The following is a 13755-nucleotide window of genomic DNA, read 5'->3' on the forward strand; positions in this document are numbered from 1 at the left end:
GGAGATCCAGCCTGTCAATCTTTTCCTGATATTTTATATGTACCTACACATTTCTGGTTTCACCATTATAAATCTTCTTTGCACCCTCTTCAGTACCTCGGTATCATTTTATAATATGGTGACTAGAACAGCATGCAGTGATCGGTGAGATACTTGATCCAGGAGTCACAGATAACCCAAAACAAATGGGACCAAGCTAATATGTGATTTTACGCTGGTTTATTAAGAAACAAATTTTAAAATGATGCACAATGGACACAAAAAACATCATACAGCCTGAGAATGATTTCCCAGTCCCAGAGGACAGACGGATGATGCAGAATGAGTACTGGTCTCCATTACTAGTGGCTGCAGTCTCCTCTGGATGGTTCACTGCTGTGAGCCAGTGTGGATGTTGGGTGAAGCCAGTATGGATCTTTTTAGAAATCTCTTCCTGTTTTAACCTTTACACAGACAAATGGTTTGCGGATGGATCCTGACATCCAATCATATCAGGGTTAGAAATGTCAATTTAAGAGCCTGTGTTAGAGACCAGTCCTGGGCAGAAAGAACAGGCCTGTCCTGTGTTTGTCACCCAGCAAGCTGCTGTGGAAGATTTCTTCACAGGCGAGAAAGGCAGTGAGCTATTCCTATAATATTCAATAAATGCCTTCATGTTTTATCATTTATTTCTTACAAATCTTCCCGTCTTGAGAAGTGAATATCCTTATTGACTTCTCTCAACTGATTTCTGATCAACCCACCTATTTCTACACTACAAGCTTGTTTTCATAATTTCTTGATTACATAGATACATAGAGCAGGACAGGAATGGATGTTGCAGGTTCCGGGGTTTAGGTGTTTTAGTAAGCTCAGAGAAGGAGGCAAAAGAGGGGGAGGTGTGGCGCTGCTAGTCAAGAGCAGTATTACGGTGGCGGAGAGGATGCTAGATGGGGACTCTTCTTCCGAGGCTGAAGTTAGAAACAGGAAAGGAGAGGTCACCCTGTTGGGAGTTTTTTATAGGTCTCCTAATACTTCTAGGGATGTAGAGGAAAGGATGGCGAAGATGATTCTGGATAAGAGCGAAAGTAACAGGGTAGTTATTATGGGAGACTTTAACTTTCCAAATATTGACTGGAAAAGATATAGTTCGAGTACAATAGATGGGTCGTTTTTTGTACAGTGTGTGCAGGAGGGTTTCCTGAGACAATATGTTGACAGGCCAACAAGAGGCGAGGCCACGTTGGATTTGGTTTTGGGTAATGAACCAGGCCAGGTGTTGGATTTGGAGGTAGGAGAGCACTTTAGGGACAGTGACCACAATTCGGTGACGTTTACGTTAATGATGGAAAGGGATAAGCATACACCGCAGGGCAAGAGTTATAGCTGGGGGAAGGGCAATTATGATGCCATTAGACGTGACTTGGGGGGGATAAGGTGGAGAAGTCGGCTGCAAGTGTTGGGCACACTGGATAAGTGGGGCTTGTTCAAGGATCAGCTACTGCGTGTTCTTGATAAGTATGTACCGGTCAGGCAGGGAGGAAGGCGTCGAGCGAGGGAACCGTGGTTTACCAAGGAAGTGGAATCTCTTGTTAAGAGGAAGAAGGAGGCCTATGTGAAGATGAGGTGTGAAGTTTCAGTTGGAGCGATGGATAGTTACAAGGTAGCGAGGAAGGATCTAAAGAGAGAGCTAAGATGAGCAAGGAGGGGACATGAGAAGTATTTAGCAGGAAGGATCAAGGAAAACCCAAAAGCTTTCTATAGGTATGTCAGGAATAAGCGAATGACTAGGGAAAGAGTAGGACCAGTCAAGGACAGGGATGGGAAATTGTGTGTGGAGTCTGAAGAGATAGGCGAGATACTAAATGAATATTTTTCGTCAGTATTCACTCAGGAAAAAGATAATGTTGTGGAGGAGAATGCTGAGCCCCAGGCTAATAGAATAGATGGCATTGAGGTACGTAGGGAAGAGATGTTGGCAATTCTGGACAGGCGTAAAATAGATAAGTCCCCGGGACCTGATGGGATTTATCCTAGGATCCTCTGGGAGGCCAGGGAAGAGATTGCTGGACCTTTGGCTTTGATTTTTATGTCATCATTGGCTACAGGAGTAGTGCCAGAGGACTGGAGGACAGCAAATGTGGTCCCTTTGTTCAAAAAGGGGAGCAGAGACAACCCTGGCAACTATAGACCGGTGAGCCTCACGTCTGTAGTGGGTAAAGTCTTGGAGGGGATTATAAGAGACAAGATTTATAATCATCTAGATAGGAATAATATGATCAGGGATAGTCAGCATGGCTTTGTGAAGGGTAGGTCATGCCTCACAAACCTTATTGAGTTCTTTGAGAAGGTGACTGAACAGGTGGATGAGGGTAGAGCAGTTGATGTGGTGTATATGGATTTCAGCAAAGCGTTTGATAAGGTTCCCCACGGTAGGCTATTGCAGAAAATACGGAGGCTGGGGATTGAGGGTGATTTAGAGATGTGGATCAGAAATTGGCTAGCTGAAAGAAGACAGAGGGTGGTGGTTGATGGGAAATGTTCAGAATGGAGTACAGTCACAAGTGGAGTACCACAAGGATCTGTTCTGGGGCCGTTGCTGTTTGTCATTTTTATCAATGACCTAGAGGAAGGCGCAGAAGGGTGGGTGAGTAAATTTGCAGACGATACTAAAGTCGGTGGTGTTGTCGATAGTGTGGAAGGATGTAGCAGGTTACAGAGGGATATAGATAAGCTGCAGAGCTGGGCTGAGAGGTGGCAAATGGAGTTTAATGTAGAGAAGTGTGAGGTGATTCACTTTGGAAGGAATAACAGGAATGCGGAATATTTGGCTAATGGTAAAGTTCTTGAAAGTGTGGATGAGCAGAGGGATCTAGGTGTCCATGTACATAGATCCATGAAAGTTGCCACCCAGGTTGATAGGGTTGTGAAGAAGGCCTATGGAGTGTTGGCCTTTATTGGTAGAGGGATTGAGTTCCGGAGTCGGGAGGTCATGTTGCAGCTGTACAGAACTCTGGTACGGCCGCATTTGGAGTATTGCGTACAGTTCTGGTCACCGCATTATAGGAAGGATGTGGAGGCTTTGGAGTGGGTGCAGAGGAGATTTACCAGGATGTTGCCTGGTATGGAGGGAAAATCTTATGAGGAAAGGCTGATGGACTTGAGGTTGTTTTCGTTGGAGAGAAGAAGGTTAAGAGGAGACTTAATAGAGGCATACAAAATGATCAGGGGGTCGGATAGGGTGGACAGTGAGAGCTTTCTCCCGCGGATGGAAATGGCTGGCACGAGGGGACATAGCTTTAAACTGAGGGGTAATAGATATAGGACAGAGGTCAGAGGTAGGTTCTTTACGCAGAGTAGTGAGGCCGTGGAATGCCCTACCTGCTACAGTAGTGAACTCGCCAACATTGAGGGCATTTAAAAGTTTATTGGATAAACATATGGATGATAATGGCATAGTGTAGGTTAGATGGCTTTTGTTTCGGTGCAACATCGTGGGCCGAAGGGCCTGTACTGCGTTGTATTGTTCTATGTTCTATGTAACACATTTGGATAACAGACTAAAACTGCTAAAGTTATCAGAATCAGCAACACAAATGCTTGAGCTGCCACCAAGAATAAAAGTAAAAACCTTTCCAGTAAAATGTGATAACTGTTCACTTAGATTCATCTTTCCCAGCTGCAGAGCATCTCACACCATTCCAAATTATTGGCATGTTGAAAATACATCAGCTTCAAACAGAAGTTCATGCACGGACTTTAAAGATTCTCCAGCTCTCTGTTCACCTACCTCCAGCTTGTGGATATTTTCTAAATCCAGATTCTAGATTCCTCTTCACTTTAATTTCACTCCCTCTGACAGATACAAGTGTGTATAATTAGATTCTGATTGTTTTAAGTCAGTTTTCCAGTGGAATATGTGTCAATATCATAATGATTTAAAATGTTGTCTCATTTTACTGACCACATTAATCACTCAATGTTGTTCTGTTATCGAATAGCTGAGTATGTCTGGGACCCGTTCTTCAGTGCAGCTTCACCATGCACTTCCACATCAGCACACCCACACTGGTATCCCAGTATCAGGCTCCATGTGCCATACACGTCACTCTTGGGCTTTCAGGTGATCTTACCAAAACATCTGGCGCGTGGGCCGGGGGAGGGGGGATCACTGTCGGAGGATCCGTACTTCTCTCTCCCTGCATGGCTCCAATGCCTCAGTCAATGGCCAATCAATTCAGTTTATCTTTTAAAGTTCAGAGGCAGGGACACATTTATCTCCAAGAGAAAGTTATCAATTTATTTGTCTGATCTACACTGATTTTCACGAGAATGTACATCGATATAACATTGATCTATTCTATTGAGCTCTCCCCGGGGTGAGTTATTCCAATTTCCATTGGGTAATGTGATTTTCTCGATCTTATTCTGAGTGGGCCATCCTATTAATTATTATTCAGTTTCATTCAGGAGTCCTGGAGAAACTTTACTGTCCATAGTATTGCATTCACACAATATTGTCTTTGTATATCAGAGACACAAATATTTGAAATCAGTTTGGAGATAACTCCCATATCTCCCGTTCTCAAACACCCTGTTTTGAAAGATAAGAAATGGGATAAAGCCAAATCTTTAAAAGGCAAATTATCACCGTGCTGTCAGTGGAAAGGGTTAACTTCTCTGTTTGTTTGCAAAGGGATTGGAGCAAACATTCCCAACTCTGTCCAATTGTGCTGACTTTAGGTGACTTTCCTTTTCAGATCAAAGATGAACCAAATACCATTTTAAACTTTGTTTTCCAATTCTTTTGGGAAGGAGGTTTCAGCTTTGCCCAATTGTAACTTTTTTCCCCCATTCTCCTTGAGGCACCTTTCCAAATCACAGGAATAAACCTGAAGAAAAATAAAGCAAGAACATTAGCTTTCACAGGTAAGCTTCAACCTTCTTAAAGAGGGTGGAGCCTCCCACAGTTTGTGAGTTCTGAAACATTACTTCAAGATCCAAGGACTAAGCATACAAATTGGCCAGGAGAAACAACAAACCTGAGGATTGGGAGCAGGTTAGAATTCAGCAAAGGAGGACCAAGAGATTGATTAGGAAGGGGAAAATAGCGTACGAGAGTAAGCTGGCGTGGAACATAAAAAACTGACTGCAAAAGTTTCTATAGATACGCGAAGAGAAAGAGATTGGTGAAGACAAATGGCTGAGCAACTCAATACATACTTTGCTTCTGTCTTCTCAAAGGACAACACAAATAACATACCAGAAATGTTGGGGAATGCAGGGTTCAGAGAGGGGAGGAACTGAAGGAAATCAGAGTAGAGAAATGGTGTTGGGGACATTGATGAGATTGAAGGTCGATAAATCTCCGGGGCCTGATAATCTACATACCAGACGACTTAAGGAAGTGACTCAAGGAATAGTGGATGTATTGGTGGTCATCTTCCAAGATTGTATAGACTCTGGAACAGTTCCTACAGATCAGAGGGAGGCTAATGTAACCTCACTATTTAAAAAGGGAGGTAGAAAGAAAATGCAATTATAGATTAATCGACGTGATTACGGCAGTGGGGAAAATTCTAAAGTCCATAATCAAAGATTTTATAGTGGAGTACTTAGAAAACAGTGGCAGAATTGGTCAGAGTCAACATGGATTTATGAAAGAACAAAGAGAAGGACAGCACAGGAACAGGCCCTTCGGCCCTCCAAGCCTGCGTCGACCATGCTGCTCGACTAAACTAAAATCTTCTGCACTTCCAGGGTCCGTATCCCTCTATTCCCATCCTATCCATGTATTTGTCAAGATGCCCCTTAAACGTCACTATCGTCCCTGCTTCCATCACCTCCTCCGGTAGCGAGTTCCAGGCACCCACTAGTCTCTATGTAAAAAGCTTGCCTCGTACATCTCCTCTAAACCTTGCCCCTCGCGCCTTAAACCTATTCCCCCTAGTAATTGACCCCTTCATTCTGGCCATCCACTCTCTATGCCCCTCATAATTTTGAAGATCTCTATCAGGTTGCCCCTCAACCTCCGTCGTTCCAATGAGAACAAACCAAGTTTATTCAACCTCTCCTCATAGCTTATGCCCTCCATACCAGGCAACATCCTGGTAAATCCCATCTGCACCCTCTCTAAAGCCTCCACATCCGTCTGGTAGTGTGGCGACCAGAATTGAACACTATACTCCAAGTGTGGCCTAACTAAGGTTCTATACAGCTGCAACATGACTTGCCAATTGTTACACTCAATGCCCCGGCCAATGAAGGCAAGCATGCCATCTGCCTTCTTGACTAGCTTCTCCACCTGTGTTGCCCCTTGCAGTGACCTGTGGACCTGTACACCTAGATCTTGCTGACTGTCAATACTCTTGAAGGTTCTACCATTCACTGTATATTCCCTACCTGTATTAGACCTTCCAAAATGCATTATCTCACATTTGTCCGGATTAAACGCTATCTGCCATCTCTCCGCCCAAGTCTCCAAATGATCTAAATCCTGCTGTATCCTCTGACAGCCCTCATCGCTATCCGCAATTCCACCAACCTTTGTGTCGTCCGCAAACTTACTAATCAGACCAGTTACATTTTCCTCCAAATCATTTATATATACTACAAACAGCAAAGGTCCCAGCACTGGTCCCTGCAGAACACCACGAGTCCACAGCCCTCCAATCAGAAAGGTACCCTTCCATTGCTACTCTCTGCCTTCTATGACCTAGCCAGTTCTGTATCCATCTTGCCAGCTCACCCCTGATCCCATGTGACTTCATCTTTTGTACCAGTCTACCATGAGGGACCTTGTCAAAGGCCTTACTGAAGTCCATATGGACAACATCCACTGCCCTACCTGCATCAACCATCTTTGTGACCTCGAAAAACTCTATCAAGTTAGTGAGACACGACCTCCCCTTCACAAAACCGTGCTGCCTCTCGTTAATATGTCCACTTGCTTCCAAATGGGAGTAGATCCTGCCTCGAAGAATTCTCTCCAGTAATTTCCCCACCACTGACGTAAGGCCCACCGGCCTGTAGTCTCCTGGATTATCCTTGCTACCCTTCTTAAACAAAGGAACAACGTTGGCTATTCTCCAGTCCTCCGGGACATCACCTGAAGACAGTGAGGATCCAAAGATTTCTGTTAAGGCCTCAGCAATTTCCTCCCTTGCCTCCTTCAGTATTCTGGGATAGATCCCATCAGGTCCTGGGGACTTATTCAGCTTAATATTTTTCAAGACGCCCAACAACTCGTCTTTTTGGATCTCAATGTGACCCAGGTTATCTATACACCCTTCTTCAGACTCAACATCCACCAATTCCTTCTCTTTGGTGAATACTGATGCAAAGTATTCATTTAGTACCTTGCCCATTTCCTCTGGCTCCACGCATAGATTCCCTTGCCTGTCTTTCAGTGGGCCAACCCTTTCCCTGGCTACCCTCTTGCTTTTTATGTACGTGTAAAAAGCCTTGGGATTTTCCTTAACCCTATTTGCCAATGACTTTTCGTGACCCCTTTTAGCCCTTCTGACTCCTTGCTTAAGTACCTTCGTACTTTCCTTATATTCTACACAGGCTTCATCTGTTCCCAGCCTTCTAGTCCTGACAAATGCCTCCTTTTTCTTTTTGACGAGACCTACGATATCTTTCGTTATCCAAGGTTCCCAAAATTTTCCATATTTATCCTTCTTCCGCACAGGATCATGCCGGTCCTGAATTCCTTTCAACTGACATTTGAAAGCCTCCCACTTGTCAGATGTTGATTTACCCTCAACATCCGCCCCCAATCTAGGTTCTTCAGTTCCCGCCTAATATTGTTAGAATTAGCCTTCCCCCAATTTAGCACATTCAACCGAGGTCCACTCTTATCCTTGTCCACCAGCACTTTGTATATTTAGATCCCACCCTGATCCCCTTGCAGCCACGTCTCTGTGATGCCCACAACATCGTACCGGCCAATTTCAATGTGCGCAACAAGCTCATTGATCTTATTCCGTATCTTGCGATCATTAAGGTACAATACCCTCAGTCCTGCATTGACCACCTCCCTTCTCACACTTGTCACCTTTTTTGTTCTGCCTGAGGGTGATGTTCTATTATTTTTGTTCTCTATTTCCTCTTCAGTTATGACAGCTTCTAAGCTAACGTTCTGGTCCCCACCCCCTGCCATATTAGTTTAAATCCTCCCGAGTGACACAAGCAAACCTCCCAGCCAGGATACTGGTGCCCCTCGAGTTTAGATGCAACCCGTCCTTCTTGTACAGGTCGCACCTGCCTCCGAAGAGATCCCTCTGGCCCAGAAATCTGAAACCCTCCCTCGTACACCACTGGTTTAGCCACGTGTTTAGCTGCACTATCCTCCTATTTCTAGCCTCACTGGCACATGGCACAGGGAGTAATCCCGAGATTACAACCCTAGAGGTCCTGCTTCTTAGCTTATTGCCTAACTCCCTGAACTCCTTCTGAAGGACCTCATCCCTTTTCCTGCCTATGTCATTCGTACCTATGTATACTACGACCTCTGGCTGTTCACCCTCCCCCTTCACAATGTCCTGTGTTCGTTCAGAGACATCTTTGACCCTGGCACCAGGGAGGCAATACACCATCCTGGGAAAGGGAAATCATGCTTGACAAATCTATTGCAATTCTTCAAGGATGTAACTGATGAATAGTTAATGAGGGAAAGCCAGTGGATGTGGTTTATTTGGACTTTCAGAAGGCTTTCAACAAAGTTCCACATCAGAAAGTTAAACCGCATGGGTTTAGGGATTGTATATTGAGATGGATAGAAAACTGGTCGGCAGGCAGGAAATAAAGAGTAGGAATAAACAAGTATTTTTCCGAATAGTAGTGACCAGTGGGGTACCGCTAGGATCGGTACCAGCACCTCAGCTATTCACTATATCCATGATTTAGATGAGGGAATAAATGTAATATCCCAAAATTTGCAGATGGCACAAAACTATGTGGTAGGATGAGCTGTGAAGAGGATGCAGGGATGCTTCAGTGCTATTTGGACAAGTTGAGTGGAAAAATGCACGGCAGATGTAGTACAATGTGGATAATACGAGGTTATCCAGTTTGGCAGCAAAAACAGGACGGCAGATTATTATCTGAATAACTATAAATTAAGAGAGAGGAATGTGCAATGAGACCTGGGTGTCTTCGCACACCAGTCACTGAAGGTAAGCATGCAGGTACAACAGGTGCTGAAGAAGAAAAATGGTATGCTGGCCTTATTAACAGGAGGATGTGAGTACAGGAGCAGGGATGTCTTGTTGCAATTATACAGGGCCTTGGTGAGACCACACCTGGGACATTGTCTGCAGATTTGGTCTCCTTATCTGAGGAAGGGTGTTCTTGCTATAGAGGGAGTGCAGTGAAGGTTTACCAGACTGATTCCTGGGATGGCGAGACCGATGTATGAGGAGAGATTCAGCCAGTTAGGATTATGTTCGCTGGAGTTCAGAAGAATGAAAGGGATCTTATGGAAACCTATAAACTTCTAACAGGACTAGACAGGGTAAATGCAGGAAGGATTCCCGATGGTGAGGGAGTCCAGCACCATGCGTCATAGTCGAAGGATATGGGGTAGACCACTTAGGACAGAAATTAGGAGAAATTTCTTCACCCAGAGAGTGGTCAGCCTGGGGAATTCACTACCACAGAAAGAGTTGAGGACAAAACATTGTCTGCTTTCAAGAAGCAGTTAGACACAGCTCTTCGGACAAAAGGGATCAAAGGATGTGGAGGGAAAGCGGGGAACAGGTTATTGAGTTGGATGATCAGCCATGATCATAATGAATGATGGCGCAAGCTCGAAGGGCCGAATGGCCTCCTCCTGCTTCTATTTTCTATGTTTCTATGTGAGGCTGGAGTTTGTCTTGAGGGAATCAAACATTTTGGTGCCTTTTCCAATTGTACAATTAAATTGTGATTCACACTGAAAGGTTCACTTTCACTCAGTAATGATAACGTTTCATTTTTCTCAGCATAGACATTTTAGATTAAATACCAATTGTTCACTTCTCTTGTAACTGGTGTGTGGAGATCATGTTCACTGCAGACCTGTCAGCAAAGAAACCGCACTGTGCTTCTGGATACATTCAATCTGCAAGTAGATGAATCTTTTAGACATGACCCTAGTGAAGGTCCTCCTAGCTAAGGAGTGAGATGTCCCTGTAGTTGTTGGAATCTCCTCTGTCACTGCTGATTTTATATATTGTGATGATTTTGCATCACACGTATGGAATGGTTCCTGTCACCCATCAGAGAGGTCATGAAGGTGTGACAGCCGAAGGGACTTTCCATGTGTGAGCAGATCAGCTGGAATCCCATCCTTGCCGGGTGCCTTTCTGCTTGCTCAGCGATCAATGGCCTTTTCCAGCTCAACTGGTGAGGGTTCCTTGTCCAACTCAACCATGGAAGCTGCAATAGAGGCAATCAGAGTCTGGGAGATGTCCAGCTCACAGTCGTGATCAACCCAGTAGGACATCTGTCTACTTCTGTTGGTGAGAACTTCACCAGCTGCCAATTTCAGTTGCACAACTTTGGTGATGGTCGGACAAAGATCCCTCTTCACCCCATCAGACATAGATTTCCATTGTCACAGGCAGCTTGGAATTATTGACAGAGGCTGGTCCAATGTTTATTTGCACAGGATCTCCCTGATATTTACACAACTGTCTTGGCTACGTTCAAGTAATGCAGTGTCCTAGCTGTTGGGTTTATGTTGCACATCAGGTCGACTTTGCTTTTTGCTTCAATGACAGATGTCATCTCGGCTGAGTGAGTCTGAACCAGTCTTTGTTGTGGGTTCCACCTTTACCAAATGTTGCTGCTGCTGTGTCAGAAATGATTCAACTCAGCGACTTCCAAACTTCATCAGTATCAATGTTGATGTTAAGGTTTTTATGTACGTTTTTACAGTACCTGTATAATATTTCACTGTTTGTTTTGCTTCCTTCACAATTTTAATATCATAATGGACATAACACTGAAGGAGTCAGTAATAATTGTCAGCAAGGATTAATCTGCACATGACAATCAGTGGAACCTTTTAGACACTGATTTGCATCAAAGGTCACGTTAGGATTGAAGTACAAGTTCATAATTTTACTGTAAATGTGTTCCTGTTGAGAGTTCTTGAATTGAGGAGAAAGATCACAGGGGGGCTTTTAAAAAGGGACATTTCAGCCCCAAAAATCAGTGACATTTTCAGAATATTAAACTGCAGCCAGTTATAGGGATTGTTAACATCAGCAGAATCAAACCAGATATTGTCAGACTATCAATCCTGGATGTGATTAGCAGCAGCAAAACAACAGATTCCAATCCGTGCAGTCATTTGTGAACTCGCTGGTGTCTCAGCAGGTGTTGTGACTGAGTGAATCCCGCTCCACACAAGGAGCAGGAGAACCGTCTCCCCCCGGTGTGATCCCACTGATGTGTCAGCAGTTGGGATGCCCAAGGAAATCCCTTCCCACACACGGAGCAGGTGAACGGCTTCTCCCCAGTGTGAGTGCCTTGGTGCTCACTGAGATCAGTTGACTGATTGAAAGTCTCTCCACAGGTGATGCACCTGAATGGTTCCTCGTTTGTGTGCATTTGGTGGTGTGTCTGGAGGGTGAATACCTGAGTGAATCCCTTCCCACACACAAAGCAAATGAATGGTTTCTGACCCGTGTGAATTCGCTGGTGTTCAGTGAGGATGGGTAAAGACTTGAATTTCTCTTCACAGGTTGTGCAGCTGAATGGTTTCTTCTCAGCGTGAACTCGCTGGTGTAAGCGAAGGGCAGATGACTGAGTGAATCTCCTCTCACACACAGAACAGTTGAACGGCCTTTCCCCAGTGTGAACGCGTCGATGGATTTCCAGCCGGGGTGAAGAATTGAATCCTTCACCACAGTCCTCACATTTCCACGGTTTCTCCATGGTGCCAGTTTCCTCATATCCCTCCAGTTTGGACAGTCAGTTGAAGCTTTGTCCACACACACAGAACACCTGTACGGTTTCTCCTTGCTGCGAATCGTGTGATTTTTTTACAGGCTGTTTTACTGGTTAAAGCTCTTTGTACAGTCAATGTACTGGAACACTCTCATTCCATTGTGTGTCCTGATGCTTTTCCAGTCACAATGATGTCTGAAATGGTGTCACACAGGCAGAACACGCAAACCTTTCTCCTTGCAAATTCAATGACTAATGATATTCTGGCCATGGCGACTCAGTGACTCTGTCAGATCATGCTGTGATGTTCAGTTTGAGCTTCCTGTCTGTAAATCCACCCATTCAGCCCTGGAAAAGAAGTTTACAAAACGTTATATAGAGAGAAATCCTGAAAATACAATTCTATTTTCTATACAACATATTTTCCTCATTTGTACCTGCAAAACAGTAAACCCATACACTCTTGCACCCCACGCTGAATGCAAATCCCAGGGTGACTAATAGTCCCATATTTTACAGAAATGTATTTGAGTTCACTGACCCAGTCTGCATGCTGCCTGGATGCTGGCTGTACTATAAACTGGATCTTTGTCACTGCACAGAACCATGTTCCTTACCGCTTCTATGTTCCAACAGCTCTGGCAGACGCCACCCTTAATTTTTACCATGAGAGTTGGTCAGCCCGTCAAACCCAGCACAGCACCTTCACAATTATTTTCCTTACAATTTACCTCCTGCCTCCACTCTGGCTGTGTTCAATTCTCAAGCCTCTCTTTGCAAAGTGAGAACAAAATCAATTAATCAATCATTTTCTGTCCTGGTCACTGGGACCCTGATGCCCGCTCACTTGGGCACACAAGTAAACAAGCCCCGGGAGCTGCAAACTCGGGACCTGCAGGTTCCTATTGGGGGTTTGGGGCCTCCAGCGGGTGTTTGTGAATCCTCCCCGCCCACCTCCCAGGGTTTCCTTCCTTTCCAGAGATCAGAATCCTCATTGATTTGAGTGCAAAGTGACAGCTCTTATTTACTGTCCCCCCTCCTCTGGTGTGAACCATCCTCCAGTCGCTGAAGTAGGAGGGTTAACCTGGGCCTGTTCCCGGCAGCTGCAAACCAGGGAGCTGACAATGATTCTGAAGGGTTTGCGGATTCTCCCACCCACCGCCTGACGCTGACTCCGCTTCTCCGGGACAAAGGACTCTCATCCGCAAGGCCAACACTGGAATTGCGCATGCTCCAAATTTCGTTCCTGAGCCTGCGCACTGGTGTCCAACTATAGCAGCCGCATTGCGCATGCTCTGTATCACAATGCCAGGTTGATTGACAGCAGGTCCAGACCAATACGAAGAGGGGACGGACCTGGATGCCTGAACGGGAGCGGCTGATCCACCAACCAATCAGAGTGAATGAGGGGCGGGCCTGAGCCCGGATCTTCCTCATTGGTTGAAACTCTGCAGCATTTTGAAAGCTAATTTGTCTCAAACTCCAGGAGGAAACTGAACCTTTCTGTGTGTGGCTTTAAACAGATGAGACCCTGTGGGTGTGGAGCAAATATTTCAACGTTTGTTCCTCAAATGTAGAAAGTTGAAACTATGTCCACACAATTCAGGGGCTGACTTCAAAATAGAACTGGGCAGACAGGGAATGTCTACAGTAACAGAATATGCTGGACAATCTCAGCAGGTCCGACAGCATCTGTGGAGAGAAAAGGGAGCAAATGTTTTGTGCCTGGATGACTCTTTGTCAAAGCCATCCATACTCGAAACATTAGCTCAATTTCTCTCCCCAGATGCTGTCAGACCTGCTGAAATACTTGAATTTTTACTGCTTTTGTTTCAG

The 13755-nt window shown here is 44.9% G+C and overlaps 1 long non-coding RNA gene across 2 annotated transcripts; it reads right to left on the reverse strand.

The window, feature by feature from the left end:
• Window positions 1–204: 204 nt before the first annotated feature.
• LOC140420015 (uncharacterized) lies at window positions 205–13179 on the reverse strand. Of its 2 annotated transcripts, none has more exons than XR_011946136.1 (2): window positions 13079–13179; window positions 205–12267 (listed from the first exon to the last, which is right to left on the reverse strand). It is a non-coding gene; the product is annotated as an uncharacterized lncRNA (long non-coding RNA). The 2 variants fall into 2 exon arrangements; XR_011946135.1 differs by having other exon boundaries at window positions 13004–13086.
• Between the last annotated feature and the right edge of the window lie 576 nt (window positions 13180–13755).

The sequence above is a fragment of the Scyliorhinus torazame genome, chromosome 5 (assembly GCF_047496885.1).
Source record: "Scyliorhinus torazame isolate Kashiwa2021f chromosome 5, sScyTor2.1, whole genome shotgun sequence".
Lineage (NCBI taxonomy): Eukaryota > Metazoa > Chordata > Chondrichthyes > Carcharhiniformes > Scyliorhinidae > Scyliorhinus > Scyliorhinus torazame.